A 13,727-nucleotide genomic window follows, 5' to 3' on the forward strand; every position below is an offset into this window, starting at 1 on the left:
CTGTAATTGACTCCACTTTATCAGTAGAATAAGATAAAAACATTTCACAGTCAGCATCACTTTCAGCTGGGGCACAAGGATTTAGTAAAAGTAAAAATCTAGGGTGATGTTGATGTTGAAAAATAGTGTGTTCTCGCATCCTTAACAGAATTATTATAATGTAACAATAACTCCTTCATATTGTAATGTACTTGCTCTGCTTTCCTACATTCCCTTTTACAGCTGCGAATATGGTCATTTATCGAAGGCTGCTTTCCTGCTGAGGACTTAGACCTAACCTTAAGAGTTGCAATAATATTTAGTGAAGACAAGCAGATCAAATTGAAATGGTCGGCCAGATTATTGGTGTGGGAATATGCAGACAGGTGTATTTTTTGACTATCAAACAATGCGCACAACTTTGAGACGCTTTGTTCATTAAAGATGCAAGTGCACAAGGAGCGGGGTGAGACAGCATTGCTGGTCATTCACAGTTAAAAGCTATACATATGTGGTATAAAAATTCAGGGAGTTCTGCTAAAAACTTGCCAGGTGGTTTTGGGGGGACAGTAAATTATAGCAAATCTGATCGGATGGAGGCCGCGAAGTTTGAAAGTGAAAACTTCAAAGGAAGAAAAGGTATCACAAGCTAATTGACGACATTTAAAGCTCTTCCTGAACACACTCACTAGGCCAACACCATGACCACTGACTCTGGCTTATGGCTCCATTCCTTTCCGCTCATTGTTCTTTTTTTTTTGGTAAGAGGGCGGGGGTTAGTAGGTATATCTGCGAAATAGTCACTAGGATAATAATAAGGTAAGATTTGGATCAGATTAAAACTTAGACATCCCACTAATGTAATTTTATTTTGCATGTGTGGACTAGGTTCAGCAGCACTACATTACTCATATTGTCTTGTATTACTGTTCAAATAAAGGTAGATTTGGGGCAGGCAGTGAAATTTGGGCACAATGATGAAAAAAAAACGCTCTCACCAGTTACGACTCGGTTCCCTTTGTTAGTACCAAAGAGATCTTGAAAAGAATCGGATCGCTCACGAACGTAACATCACTAACATGCACAACAATTACAGTGAAGCAGTCGTTGGCAATGAAATTCTTATCAGGCTCCGTCTAACAGTGCTCATACAAAATGTTCATGTAGATGAGAAATTAGAAAAACCAAACCAAACCAACTTAGACAAGACATATAGTGCAAATGTTAAAATATATTAAAAAAAACAACTAAAAACTAAAACTAAAATAAAACTAAATAAAATATAATATGAAATATACTACTGAGGTAGATACAGGTAAGGTGTAACAGTGCAATTCAATTTTATTTTCAAATCAATTTTATTTAAATAGTGCCAATTCATAACAGAAGTTATCTCATTGCGCTTTTAGTCTAGACCGTACTAGACCGTACTCTTTATAATATTAATTACAGAGACCCAACAAATCCCACCATGAGCAAGCATTTGGCGACAGTGGCAAGAAAAAACTTCCTTTTAACAGGCAGAAACCTTGGACAGAACCAGACTCAGTGGTGGGCGTATAGTAGAATAGTAATTATAGTGTTAATATTAATAAATTAGTAATAATAGGAATGACAGCTGTAGGAAGAATAATGTCAGCATCAGTAACAGAGCTAATAACAACAAATGTAGTAGCAGTTGTCGAGCGGGAACACGGGGGCAGCAGGTGGCCCACAACCACAGACCCAGACCCCGCAGCTCCGGAGGCAGAAATACCTGCTGAAAGCAACAGAAGGAGAGAGGAGAGAAACAAGAAAGCACAGAAATACGGAAGAGAGAAGATGTCGAGTTAGTAACTGTCACAGTCTGTCATGTTCTCTCCAGCCACTACACTACACACACCGCACTCCCTCACCCAATTACTAATGCCAATCACCTGTCACTCATTACACACCTGCACCTTATCAGCACTCCACTCCCCTATAAATCCCAACTCCTCACCACAGTCGGTGTCCGGTCTCGTTAAGACGAAGGATAGAACTCTTGTCTCCTGAATCTACTACGCCTCGGACTAAACCACAGAACGAATAACCTCCTACTATCACCCAGCACCCAGTACCTCGATCCCGACTCCTGTCTACTCCAGTCCTCTGTGTGTGTCACTCCAGCTCCAGATCCCGTGTGTCTTCAGTCTCCCGTGAGTGTGTCACTCCAGCTCCGGATCCCGTGTGTCTCTCGTCTCCTGTGTGTGTGTCGCTCCGGTTCCCAGCCCTGTGTGAACCTACTCACCTGTGTTCAGCCACACTACTCCAGAGCTCCACGATCTCCAATGAAAGGACAGTATACTTCCATCCATTATCTGTTCATTCTCCTTGTGTTTCAATAAACAATATCAGTATCTTCCCTGTGTCTCCGGTCTGTACTGTCCGTAACAGAAGACCGGACCGCAACAAGGATGACGGCCAGAATCCCCGAGAGCCCTTTATTTCACCTGAGTGGTCTGGCCAAACGCTATATCCTCAGCCTCCCTACTCCTTTTATAGCTGTGGACGAGTTACTACAGCTGGGGATTTTCTCCGGTGCAGTGGGGAACTGCGAAGAGTTTCTCACGAAATGCTGCCTAGTGTTCCCGTTGCACTCGGCTCAGTTCCCGTCCGAGCGGTCACAGAGGGTCCCCAGGCTCAGCTCCGGCCTCCAGCCCGGAGGTCCGTCAGCCGCCAGAGTCCCCAGGCTCAGCTCCGGCCTCCAGCCCGGAGGTCTGTCAGCCGCCCGAATCCCCAGGCTCCGCTCCGGCTCCCAGCCCGGAGGTTCGCCAGCCAGAGTCGCCAGCCTCGTCTCCGGCTCCCAGCACGGAGGTCCGGCCACCAGCCCGGCCCAAGCTCCTGGTCGACCGCCCGACGTGACCGGCTCCACCCATCTCCAGGCTCCAGGTCGACGTGGTGTGTGGGGGGGTCGGGTACTGTCACAGTCTGTCATGTTCTCTCCAGCCACTACACTACACACACCGCACTCCCTCACCCAATTACAAATGCCAATCACCTGTCACTCATTACACACCTGTCTCCGGTCTGTACTGTCCGTAACAGTAACATGCAGTAATGGGATAAAAATGCATACAGATGGAGAGGCAGAGAAGGAGAGAGGAAAGAGGTACATCATGGGAAGTCTCCCGGCAGTCTAGCCCTATAGCAGCATAACTAAGGGATGGTTCAGGACTCACCCAAGCCAGCCCTAATTACAAGCTTTATCAAAGAGGAAAGTCTTAAGCCTACTCTTAAATGTAGAGATGGTGTCTGCCTCCCGAACCCAAACTGGGACCTGATTCCACAGGAGAGGAGCTTGATAACTGAAGGCTCTGGCTCCCATTCTACTTTTGGAGACTCTAGAAACCACAAGTAACCCTGCATCCTGAGAGCGCAGTGTTCTAGTCGGATAATATGGTTATTGGATATTATGAGATCTTAAGATATGATGGTGCCTGACCATTAAGAGCTTTGTAGGTGAGGAGAAGGATTTTAAATTATATTCTACATTTTACAGGGAGCCAGTGCAGAGAAGATAGTATTGGATAAATATTTTATATAATTATTTTCCTAGTTTTTGTCAGTACATGTGCCGCAGCATTCTGGATCAACTGGAGAGTCTTAAGGGACTTATTTGGGCAGCCGGATAATAAGGAATTGCAGTAGTCCAGCCTAGAAGTAACAAATGCATGCACTAATTTTTCGGCATCATAATTTTAGACAGGATGTGCCTGATTTTTGCAATGTTACGTAGGTGAAAGAAGGCAGTCCTTGAAGTTTGTTTCATGTGGGAGTTAAAGGATAAATCCTGATCAAAGATAACTCCGAGGTTCCTTACGGTGCTGCTGGAGGCCAGGGCAATGCCATTTAGAGTAACTATATCTTTAGATAATTTGTCTCAGAGGTGTTTGGGACCAAGTACAATAACTTCAGTTTTGTCTGAGTTTAACATCAGAAAGTTGAAGGTCATCCAGGTCTTTATGTCCTTAAGGCATGCCTGAAGTTTAGTTAACTGGTTAGTTTCATCTGGCTTGAGCAATAGATATAATTGGGTATCATCTGCATAGCAATGAAAGTTTATGGAGTGCTTCCTAATAATACTACCTAGAGGAAGCATATATAAGGTAAATAGAATTGGTCCAAGCACAGAACGTTGTGGAACTCCGTGACTAACTTTGGCATGCACGGAGGACTCACCATTAACATGTACAAACTGAGATCGATCTGATAGATAGGATTTAAACCAGCTTAGTGTGGTTCCTGTAATGCCATTTACATGTTCCAGTCTCTGTAATAGGATGTGATGGTCAATGGTGTCGAACGCAATACTAAGATCTAACAAGACAAGTACAGAGACAAGTCCATTGTCTGATGCAATTAAAAGGTCATTTGTAATTTTCACCAGTGCTGTCTCTGTGCTATGATGCACTCTAAACCCTGACTGAAAATCCTCAAGTAAACTATTGTTTTTTAGAAAGTCACACAACTGATTGGCGACTGCTTTCTCAAGGATCTTAGAAAGAAAGGGAAGGTTTGATATAGGTCTGTAGTTGGCTAAAACCCCAGGATCAAGAGTGGGCTTTTTAAGAAGTGGTTTAATTACAGATACTTTAAAGGATTGTGGTAAATAGCCTGTTAATAAAGAGAGATTGATCATATCCATTAAAGAAGTGCTAATTAAGGGTAAAACGTCTTTAAGCAGCCTAGTTGGAATGGGGTCTAAGACACAGGTTGATGGCTTAGATTAATTAATTGTCAAAGTCAGCTGAAGAAGGTTGACAAGAGCAAAGCAGCCAAAACACACATCAGGCTCTACAGCTGTTTCCAAGGTTCCTGTGTTTGAAGACAAGTCAGCACCGGTTAAAGGCAGGACTTGATGAATTTTTTCTCCAATAGTTAAAATTTTATCATTAAAGAAGCTCATGACTTCGTTGCTACTAAGAGCTATAGGAATACATGGTTCAGTAGAGCTGTGATTCTCTGTCAGCCTTACTACAGTGCTGAAAAGAAACCTGGGGTTGTTTTTATTTTCCTCTATTAATGATGAGTAGTAAGCTGCTCTGGCATTATGGAGGGCCTTCCTATATGTTTTAAGACTATCTTGCCAGACTAAACGGGATTCTTCCAGGTTGTTGGAACCCCATTTCCTTTCAAGTTTTCGTGATGTTTGCTTTAATTTGGGGGTTATACCATGGAGCTAACCTTTGTTTTATTATCTTCGTTTTTAGAGGAGCAATAGAATCAAGTGTCGTTCGCAGTGAGCATGCAGTGCTATCAACTAGAAGGTCAATTTGGGAGGGGTTGGAATTAATATAGGAGTCCTCTGTTATATTGACATATAACATTGAATTAAATGCAGATGGGATCGCTTCCTTGAATCTAGCCACAGCAATATCAGATAGACATCTAGAGTAAGAATTTTTGCCTAATGGCGTGTAGTCCAGTAATAGCAGTTCAAAAGTTATTAAAAAATGGTCCAATAAATAAGGATTCTGTGGAAAGTTGTAGAAAAGGTTTCAGTCGTAGTCATCTGGTCAATGTTTTCAAATTCAAGACGTTTCGGCTCCCATCCGGAAGTCATTCTCAATTGTGAAAATGGTTCGAGAACTCAGAAATTTAAGCTACTCTGTGTGAATTTGAAAACATTGTCCAGATGACTACGACTGAAACCTATTCTACAATGGAACACTCCTGGACGAATGAGGGACTACACCGTCTCGATTCTGTGGAAAGTTGTGGGAAAGAGTAGTGGAAGCTAGGCTAAGGGCAGAGGTGAGCATTTGTAAGCAGCAATATGGTTTCATGCTTAGAAAGAGTACAACAGATGCAGTATTTGCTTTGAGGATGCTGATGGAGAAGTACAGAGAAGGTCATAGGGAGTTATATTGTGTCTTCATAGATTTAGAGAAAGCGTATGACAGGGTGCCGAGAGAGGATCTGTGGTATTGTATGAGGAAGTCTGGAGTGGCAGAGAAGTATGTTAGAGTGGTGCAGGACATGTATGAGAGCTGTAAGACCGTGGTGAGGTGTGCTGTAGGTGTGACAGAGGAGTTCAAGCGGGAGGTGGGTCTGCATCAAGGATCAGCTCTGAGCCCCGTCTTGTTTGCTCTGGTGATGGACAGGCTGACAGATGAGGTTAGACAGGAATCTCCATGGACTATGATGTTTGCTGATGACATTGTGATTTGTAGTGAGAGCAGGGAGCAGGTGGAGGAAAATCTAGAGAGATGGAGGTCTGCTCTGGAAAACAGAGGAATGAAGCTTAGCCGCAGTAAGACAGAACATGTGTGTCAATGAGAGGGACCCAGGTGGAACGGTGAGGTTACAGGGAGCAGAGGTGAAGAAGGTGCAGGACTTTAAGTACTTAGGGTCAACGGTTCAGAGCAATGGAGACTGTGAAAAAGAGGTGAAGAGGCGAGTGCAAGCAGGTTGGAACAGGTGGAGAAAAGTGTCAGGTGTGTTGTGTTCAAGACGGTGGTGAGACCAGCGATGTTGTACAGCTTAGAGACAGTGGCACTGAAGAAAAGACAAGAAGCAGAGCTGGAGGTAGCAGAGCTTAAGATGTTGAGGTTCTCTTTGGGAGTGACGAGGATGGACAGGATCAGGAATGAGTACATCAGAGGGACAGCTCATGTTAGATGTTTCGGAGGTAAAGTCAGAGAGGCCAGATTGAGGTGGTTTGGACATGTTCAGAGTAGAGACTGTGAATATATTGGTAGAAGGATGCTGAGGTTGGAGCTACCAGGCAGGAGGTCTAGAGGAAGACCGAAGAGGAGATTTATGGACGTAGTGAGAGAGGACATAAAGTTGGGGGGGGGGCAGACACCGTCACCAAGGAGTCTTGGGTGGATAACTGCTCCGGAAGCGCAGAGAAGCGTGTAAGACTGCAACTCTGCCTCCTGGTCTCAACTCTGAGTTGTCATGCAGTGCAAGTAAAGTGTCAGCTCATAATTTGATTACTGGTCAGATCCAGTCCTGATTTGCTCACAGTGGGATTTGTTGGGTCTCTGTAAATAATATTATAAAGAGTACGGTCTAGACCTGCTCTATAGGAAAAGTGCAATGAGACAACATCTGCTATATAAATAAAATTGAATTCATGACAACTAGTATATATACTGTAAATGCTAATTTCATTGCCATATTGGAAATCAGGCCGGCAGTACTATGCTAATGCTCTGCCACCCTCTAGTGTCCCCCATCTCACTTACACTTAGGCACCAATTGCCTTACGACAGCAAAGACAACTGTACTTCAGTGCAGTTCACAGCAAATTTATCAAAGTCCACACATGCTCAGGTGAGCGGAATACTTGTGTGCTCCTGATGTAAATGCCACTTTGCTCATACAAAGCCCTGCCTGTGCTGTTGTCAGCTGGGGCCGTTAGACCTTTGATCAGTGTATGCTAATGACTTAGTGTTTGTGCCAGCTGTAAATACCAGGTACTGCCAATTTCCGACTCAAATTTCCGAAAAACTCACTTTGTGGAATGTTATTTGTAACAAAAACTCTCCACCTGCAACGAAATCCTAATTTCAAGACCTTTTTCACAGTAAAACCATTATTTAATACACTGACTCACAAAAAAAAGCCTGCTCACAAAGTACAAGGTAAATGTAAGTGTTGGGACCACTGACTCTCCACAGATGAATCTGTTCATTTGTGGCACTTAACTGAACTTTTTATTATGAGACTGCATGTTATTTTGTTCTGTAAACAAAGGAAAGCCATAAAACTCAGTTTCCCACAATCCTCCAGACTTCACACTATTGAACTCAGTCCCCCACAATCCTCCAGGTATTCACACCTACTATAGGTGGGAACTTCCCTCACGGGCCCAGCTTACAGCTACCGTTAGTCAGTCTAACATGTGACCTGTGATCAGTGTGGCCTGCTAACCAGCAGACCCACAGCAGAACTGAACTCTCTCTCTGATCTAAAGCAGCGCTGTTGGAGCCTGTGTAAGATTTCTGTAAAAAAGCTTAGTTAACGACGGCTACTACACAAAGTCTGCCAGCTAACTTTAAGAAGCAACTAAGGAAGTTAGCACCAAGCTAACTGTAAGGAGAACAAAGAACGGAGCGACGTCCATCTGCACAAACGGACACTGCACAGCAAGGACTTTTCCACAATGGAATTACAAATTCTTCTCTACCTGGCTAATCCACCACAGAACCGCCAGCAAACGGAGCAGTACAGCAAGGCAAACTTTTTTCCCTTTTCCCATGTACTGGTAATGCAACCACTGAGCATATAACTGGGCATAACATGACATAGTTGAGTACAAGGCTAAGCACAGGACTGTTACTTTTGTGAATGTATATGTATTGATTTGGTTCATTGAGTTTTATTATTGTGATGTGCTTTCCCATGCAGCCATTTTGGAATACATACATACATACACACACACACACACACACCACCTTTGTTCTGTAGTTTAGTGTATTTAGAGTTAGTCTTCATATTGTGTGTTTTTGCTTTTAATTTAACCAAGCTGTTGACCAAGCTGGTCTTCACCGTTTGCCGCTTGTTCAAAATGCTGCTCACTAACAGTCGGAAACACGAGCACATCACACCTGTCCTATACTCCCTGTACTGGCTCCCTGTCCAGTTCAGAATTCATTTTAAAATTTTGACATTTGTTTTTAATGCAGTCAATGGCCTTGCCTTGCATTTCATTGTGTTCTCTCTTTCCTCCAGTGCACTGGATTTGAACTTTGAGATGTAAGTCTTAATTCTGATTCTAATTTGAGAGTGTTTCCATCCATGTGTAGGAATTGTAGCCCTTTTAATATATTTAGACTTAATATACTACTTTAAAACTTTAAAAAGTCATGATTTTTAATATTTGGTGTCAGATCCTTTGCAGTCAATGATGGTCTGGTCTGGTTTTAAATTCTTTTCATTTGTTGCTCAGATTAGTTATTTGTCCAAGTTTGACTGCTGGAATGTTTTGTCAGTGTTTACTTGACCCAAACAGTCAATACACTGACTGTACGACTGTGTAGCAATGTATGCACCGATAGTGTGTGGGGAGAGCTTGTTTGTGTGTTACAGCTCAGCCTCTGACTGATCTAAGATCTGACTCCTCTCCTTATCTTTGTATGTTCACTGATTGGAGTTATAAAACTTCAGAATAAGTGCAACTTTTTCATTCAAGTTGAAACATTTTGAACCACCTCTAATGTTTCCCCATAAAAAAACAAAAACCTAACCAAATATGGGTCGTGGCAATGTTGTTGTTATTTGACAAAAATACAAAACTGTAATAATGCTGGCAACAATAGGGCTGTATCTGTTCTGTGGATATGATGAGGAAAATGGATTTTATAGGATGTCATTCTTCAACTGCCAAAGGAACAAACCTGTGTGTTTAGACAAGGGCAAATGAGAGGGAGAGCGAAGGAAAAAACAAATAATACAAGCTAATCATTTCAGTAACAATCAACTGCATTGAGGAGAGGAGGCCTGGGGAGTACCAGAGAGGAGAGGAACACAGATAATATTTTGGAAGGGATGGCAGTAGGGCAGGGAGGGAAGAGGTAGAGAAAGATGAAAAACACGATGGGATAGAGAAATAATGAAAGGGAAAACAGAGTGTAGGCTGTCCCAGTATGGAGAGAGTGTCTTGGGAGAAATTGAGGGAGAGTAACTGTGGGGGCAGTGGATGAAAGAAGAGGTTGGGCAGATGAAAAAGTCAAGAGAACAGAGAAGGATTTAAAATGAGAAAGCAGAATCTGAGGAAGCTAAGGAGGGAGTGACAGACACTACAAAAGCTGAGGTGCAGCGATAAGGAGAAGTGAAATGGAAGCTGGAATGATGGGACAAGTGGAGCAGTGTGAGGCTCAAGAGATGGATGGAAAGAACAATGGAGGAAAGGAAAGGGAAGAAAAATTAGAACAGTTAAAGGCTCAGTAAAAGCAGGTTTGAACCCAAAAGCACGACTGTGAGACTAGGCCTGTAAAATAAAAAGTTCAAGTTTACTCAAGGTCAAACCCGGGCAGGCAGGAGAGATGAGGCCAACTTTTCCAATAGGGGATCAGGTTAGAGAGCACAAGTCTAAGGCAGACAGGATCATAACAGACAAAACTCAGGCAGGCACAGAACATAGCTGGAATGCTAAGGCAGAAGCACAATAGAAGATCTGGGGGGAATTAATGGAAGTGGGCTGGTATATGTTACTGGGCTGATGGGGAAGTGAGAATAGGTGTGCAGGTGGGTGGGGGAGGCCAGGTGATGGGGAATGCGGGAGTAGCAGGATCTGAAACAACAGGAGAGTTAGTACATGGCAAGGGGAGAAAAAGGAAAAGGAGAGTCTAGGAATTGGCTGACATTGTGACAGAACAGGTATAAGGAGGTACTAGTGGGAGGAAAAACAGGAACAGGACTACAAACATATGAAAAGGAGGAAAAGTATTTCACTTTTTCCTGCTACACAGCCATTTCCTCCTTGTCTGTTCAATTCATGGGCTTTATTGGCATGGGAAACAGACGTTAACATTGCCAAAACATGGGTGAAATAAAAAACATCCATAAACAGAAGGACCGTGCTATTAAAATATATACAGATAAATAAGATAAGAAGATAATAATAATGATAATGATGATGAAGGGTATATACATGGTCAGTGGTGCTGTGTTTTGGGAGGAAGCCAATTTGATTTTTACTCAAGATGCCATGTTCTTCAAGGAAATCTAGTATTCTTTTATTTAGAATACTACAGAACAGTTTACCTAGACAACTGCTGACACAGATGCCACGGTAGTTACCAGGGTCTCATTTGTCCCCACTCTTATGAATGAGGGGAAAGGATCCCTTTGCACCAGATGTCTGGAAAACATCCTGAATGTAGTACGATATTGAACAACTTCAGCATTGCACCCTGCATCTCTGGGGTGCTGCATTTGAGCATTTCATTTTAAATGCTGTCTGGACCACAAACTTTTCTTGGCTGGAGAGACTTTGTCGGTGTGGTCAATACATATACAATACATAATAATACATTGATCTGGATTAATTAGATTTATTGGTATGTCTTTGTACAGTTTTTTAAAATGTGCTCTCCAGATGTCACCATTTTGGATGGGTAGTGCTTGTGTTTGCTTTGTGTTGAAGTTTGTTGTCCCAGAAGTGATTTTGATTGATTGCGTTTTCAATATCTTGAAGTTTCATGTGGGTAATTTTGTTGTTTATTTCCAGTTGTATGTTTATATTTGTTCAGATTTTTTTTTATTTGCAATTTTTCTCAGATCTTTTCTGATGGTCTTGCATTCTTGATCAAACCATTTGTCGGCATTTTGATTTTTGATTTTGGTTATATACTGATATGCTGATATCAGATCAGGTGAGTTCAAGGCCATGATGAATTTGTCTCCACTGTTTTGAGCCCATCTTTAAGTAGGATTTAATTTATACAGCTTTTTGTGTCACTCATTTGAGCTGAGAGTTTAAAGAACACATTTATTTGGTTGTGGTCTAAAAGGGGGGATTGCTGTCTGACGGTGAATGCACTGATAGTGTAGGGGTCCATGTCAGTTATTGCATGGTCTACTACACTCGACCCAGGAGCTGAGGAGTATGTGAATCACCCTAGAGTCCCCTCTGAACCTACCGTTAACTATGCACAGGCCTAAGGCCAACAGAGATGCACTACCTCCCTGCCACTTTGGTATATTTCAGAGTATAGGTTGTTCCGATGGGTGATGGTTGGTGTGGTAAACAGGGGAGACTGACCAAAGACATGGTTGTTGCCCTGTTGGTTGATGACCTCGGGTTCGATTCCTCCATCAATTTGGCTAACAGAGCACGGAGCACACTGTTCCCCTGTTTGAGTGCCTCTAGACTTCCTCTGTGGTCAGATGCCAAGGCCTGGTTGTCTCTCTTTAGCTGCTGGAGCTCCTCTTTAAGCTGCTGCAGAGTGTTGTCTGGTCAGCTCTTTGAATTCAGCAATGTCCAGTTCCAGCAGGGCCATACTCTCCTTCAGCTAGTTGGTGGCACTCGCAGGTGTGGCAAGAGCACAGATGGACAAGGTGGTGGGGTTCCCTAATGGGCTCTCATCATCTTCACTGTCTGAGGGACATTGATCTCTACTTTGAGAGCTGTACTGTGCTGCCTTCTGATCGGTTTCCGTGGCAACAACTTGTTTTCTCCAAGGGGAGCTAAGCTAACAATTTACTTTGTAAGTGTTTCTAGCCTACAAACACTGGCAAAAACTGAACTATGCACAGTTTATCAGATATATTAATGTTACAAACAAGGATCCTTTAATTTTTCTTCTCTCTTCTGTTAGCTTCTTCAGTGCAGTTTCTCCTTTGGAATGTTGGTAACAGTGGCAGATAGCAGTTGCTAGCTAGCTTGACAGTTGTTTTGATCTAAAAAATATATCCAAAGTTGTTGATTAATGTGGTTACCTCTTCTTTAGAGTCCTTTCTGAAGATTATTTGAATATTATTTTGCAAAATGTCCCACTTGTTTAGGTCCAAATTTGAGATATATTCAGAAGTTCATCTTTTGATGCAGCTACTCTTATAGAATTCTCTCCCTTGTCCTTTTCCTCACTTTCCTACTCCCTTTAGCATAAGGCTTTATCCATGTCAGCGAAAATCACCTGCAGGTTGTCATCTGCTGCAAGCTATTTTCCGTGGAAGCAGAAATGATGGTTCAGAACATACCTTCAAACTATAGGTACCTTTTGTGAAATTTACCATTTTGAGTGAAAAATATGGTTCCTGTGTGAAAAGTGTAGATCCATGTAGATCCAGCGTATCCATTGTATCATGACGTCTATTTGCGTGTCAGGATTCACCACTGTTCTATATCCTAGAGTTGATATGTGTCAATGCTACTGAAAAGCAGCTACTTTATCATATCGCCACATACTGACTACTCTATTATGGGCACTTAATGCACCTGATGCTGTGCAACATGCCAGTGTGTTTTGCTGCCAGCCATCCTCAAGTGCAGCAGAGAGAGGGAAAGAAGTGGCAGGTAAGAGGCCCATAGCTAAGCACTAACTAACTGACATCATAGAACCTGCAATCCTGGTTCAGGCCACAAGACAGAAGAAATGATTGACTTGAATATAATGCAGTTGAACTTAATTACTCTTACTCCAGGGGTCACCAGCCTATTGAACGTGATAGACCTGTCAATTCGATTGTGAAGCATTTCAAATGAAAGTGTTTTGTTAATTTTCAGAATGCTCTCCTAGAGCTGCATCATGCATTTATCTGTTGTATTAAGTTACTTCTAATTAAAACTGATCACTTCCTGCTGCTCTTGTTTCACTTTGAAAGCTTTGCATAGAGAAATTGCATGGAGACTTTTATTGTGAAATAGGAAATGCATTATATTTGTCACCGAAGTTGATGATGGGTTTTTCTGTTGCTCATGGCATGATATGAGTGTCTGTGGGCTAATGTTTGTGACATTTGGACATGAAAAGGGATGTTTGCTTGGAAAAGGTCAATGACCACTGCTCCAGTCTGTCTGCTCAGCACAGTGAATGGATATACCATGGGTCGTACCACTGTACTGTACTGTTTTTTTGTTTTTTTTTACCTCTAGCAAGATACCCACAGCATCTGTAATGAAGAAACTGAACATGTATCTTTTCCCTCTATTTTCATCTCAGAGTGCACCAGATGCTCCCTACAGGGGTGTAGTTTCAGGTCTTGCTGCCTTTTTCACCTCACTTGAGTTTGCAGGCTGCTGCAAAACCAAATGAAAATAAACAGGCATTAGT

At 42.5% G+C, this 13,727-nt stretch overlaps 1 protein-coding gene across 1 annotated transcript in view; it reads left to right on the top strand.

Moving 5' to 3' along the window:
• Positions 1–13,727, top strand: part of LOC122875064 (cytosolic carboxypeptidase 4) — a 338,163-nt gene that overhangs the window by 129,709 nt on the left and 194,727 nt on the right. The window lies entirely within an intron of this gene.

The sequence above is a fragment of the Siniperca chuatsi genome, linkage group LG4 (assembly GCF_020085105.1).
Source record: "Siniperca chuatsi isolate FFG_IHB_CAS linkage group LG4, ASM2008510v1, whole genome shotgun sequence".
Taxonomy (NCBI): domain Eukaryota; kingdom Metazoa; phylum Chordata; class Actinopteri; order Centrarchiformes; family Sinipercidae; genus Siniperca; species Siniperca chuatsi.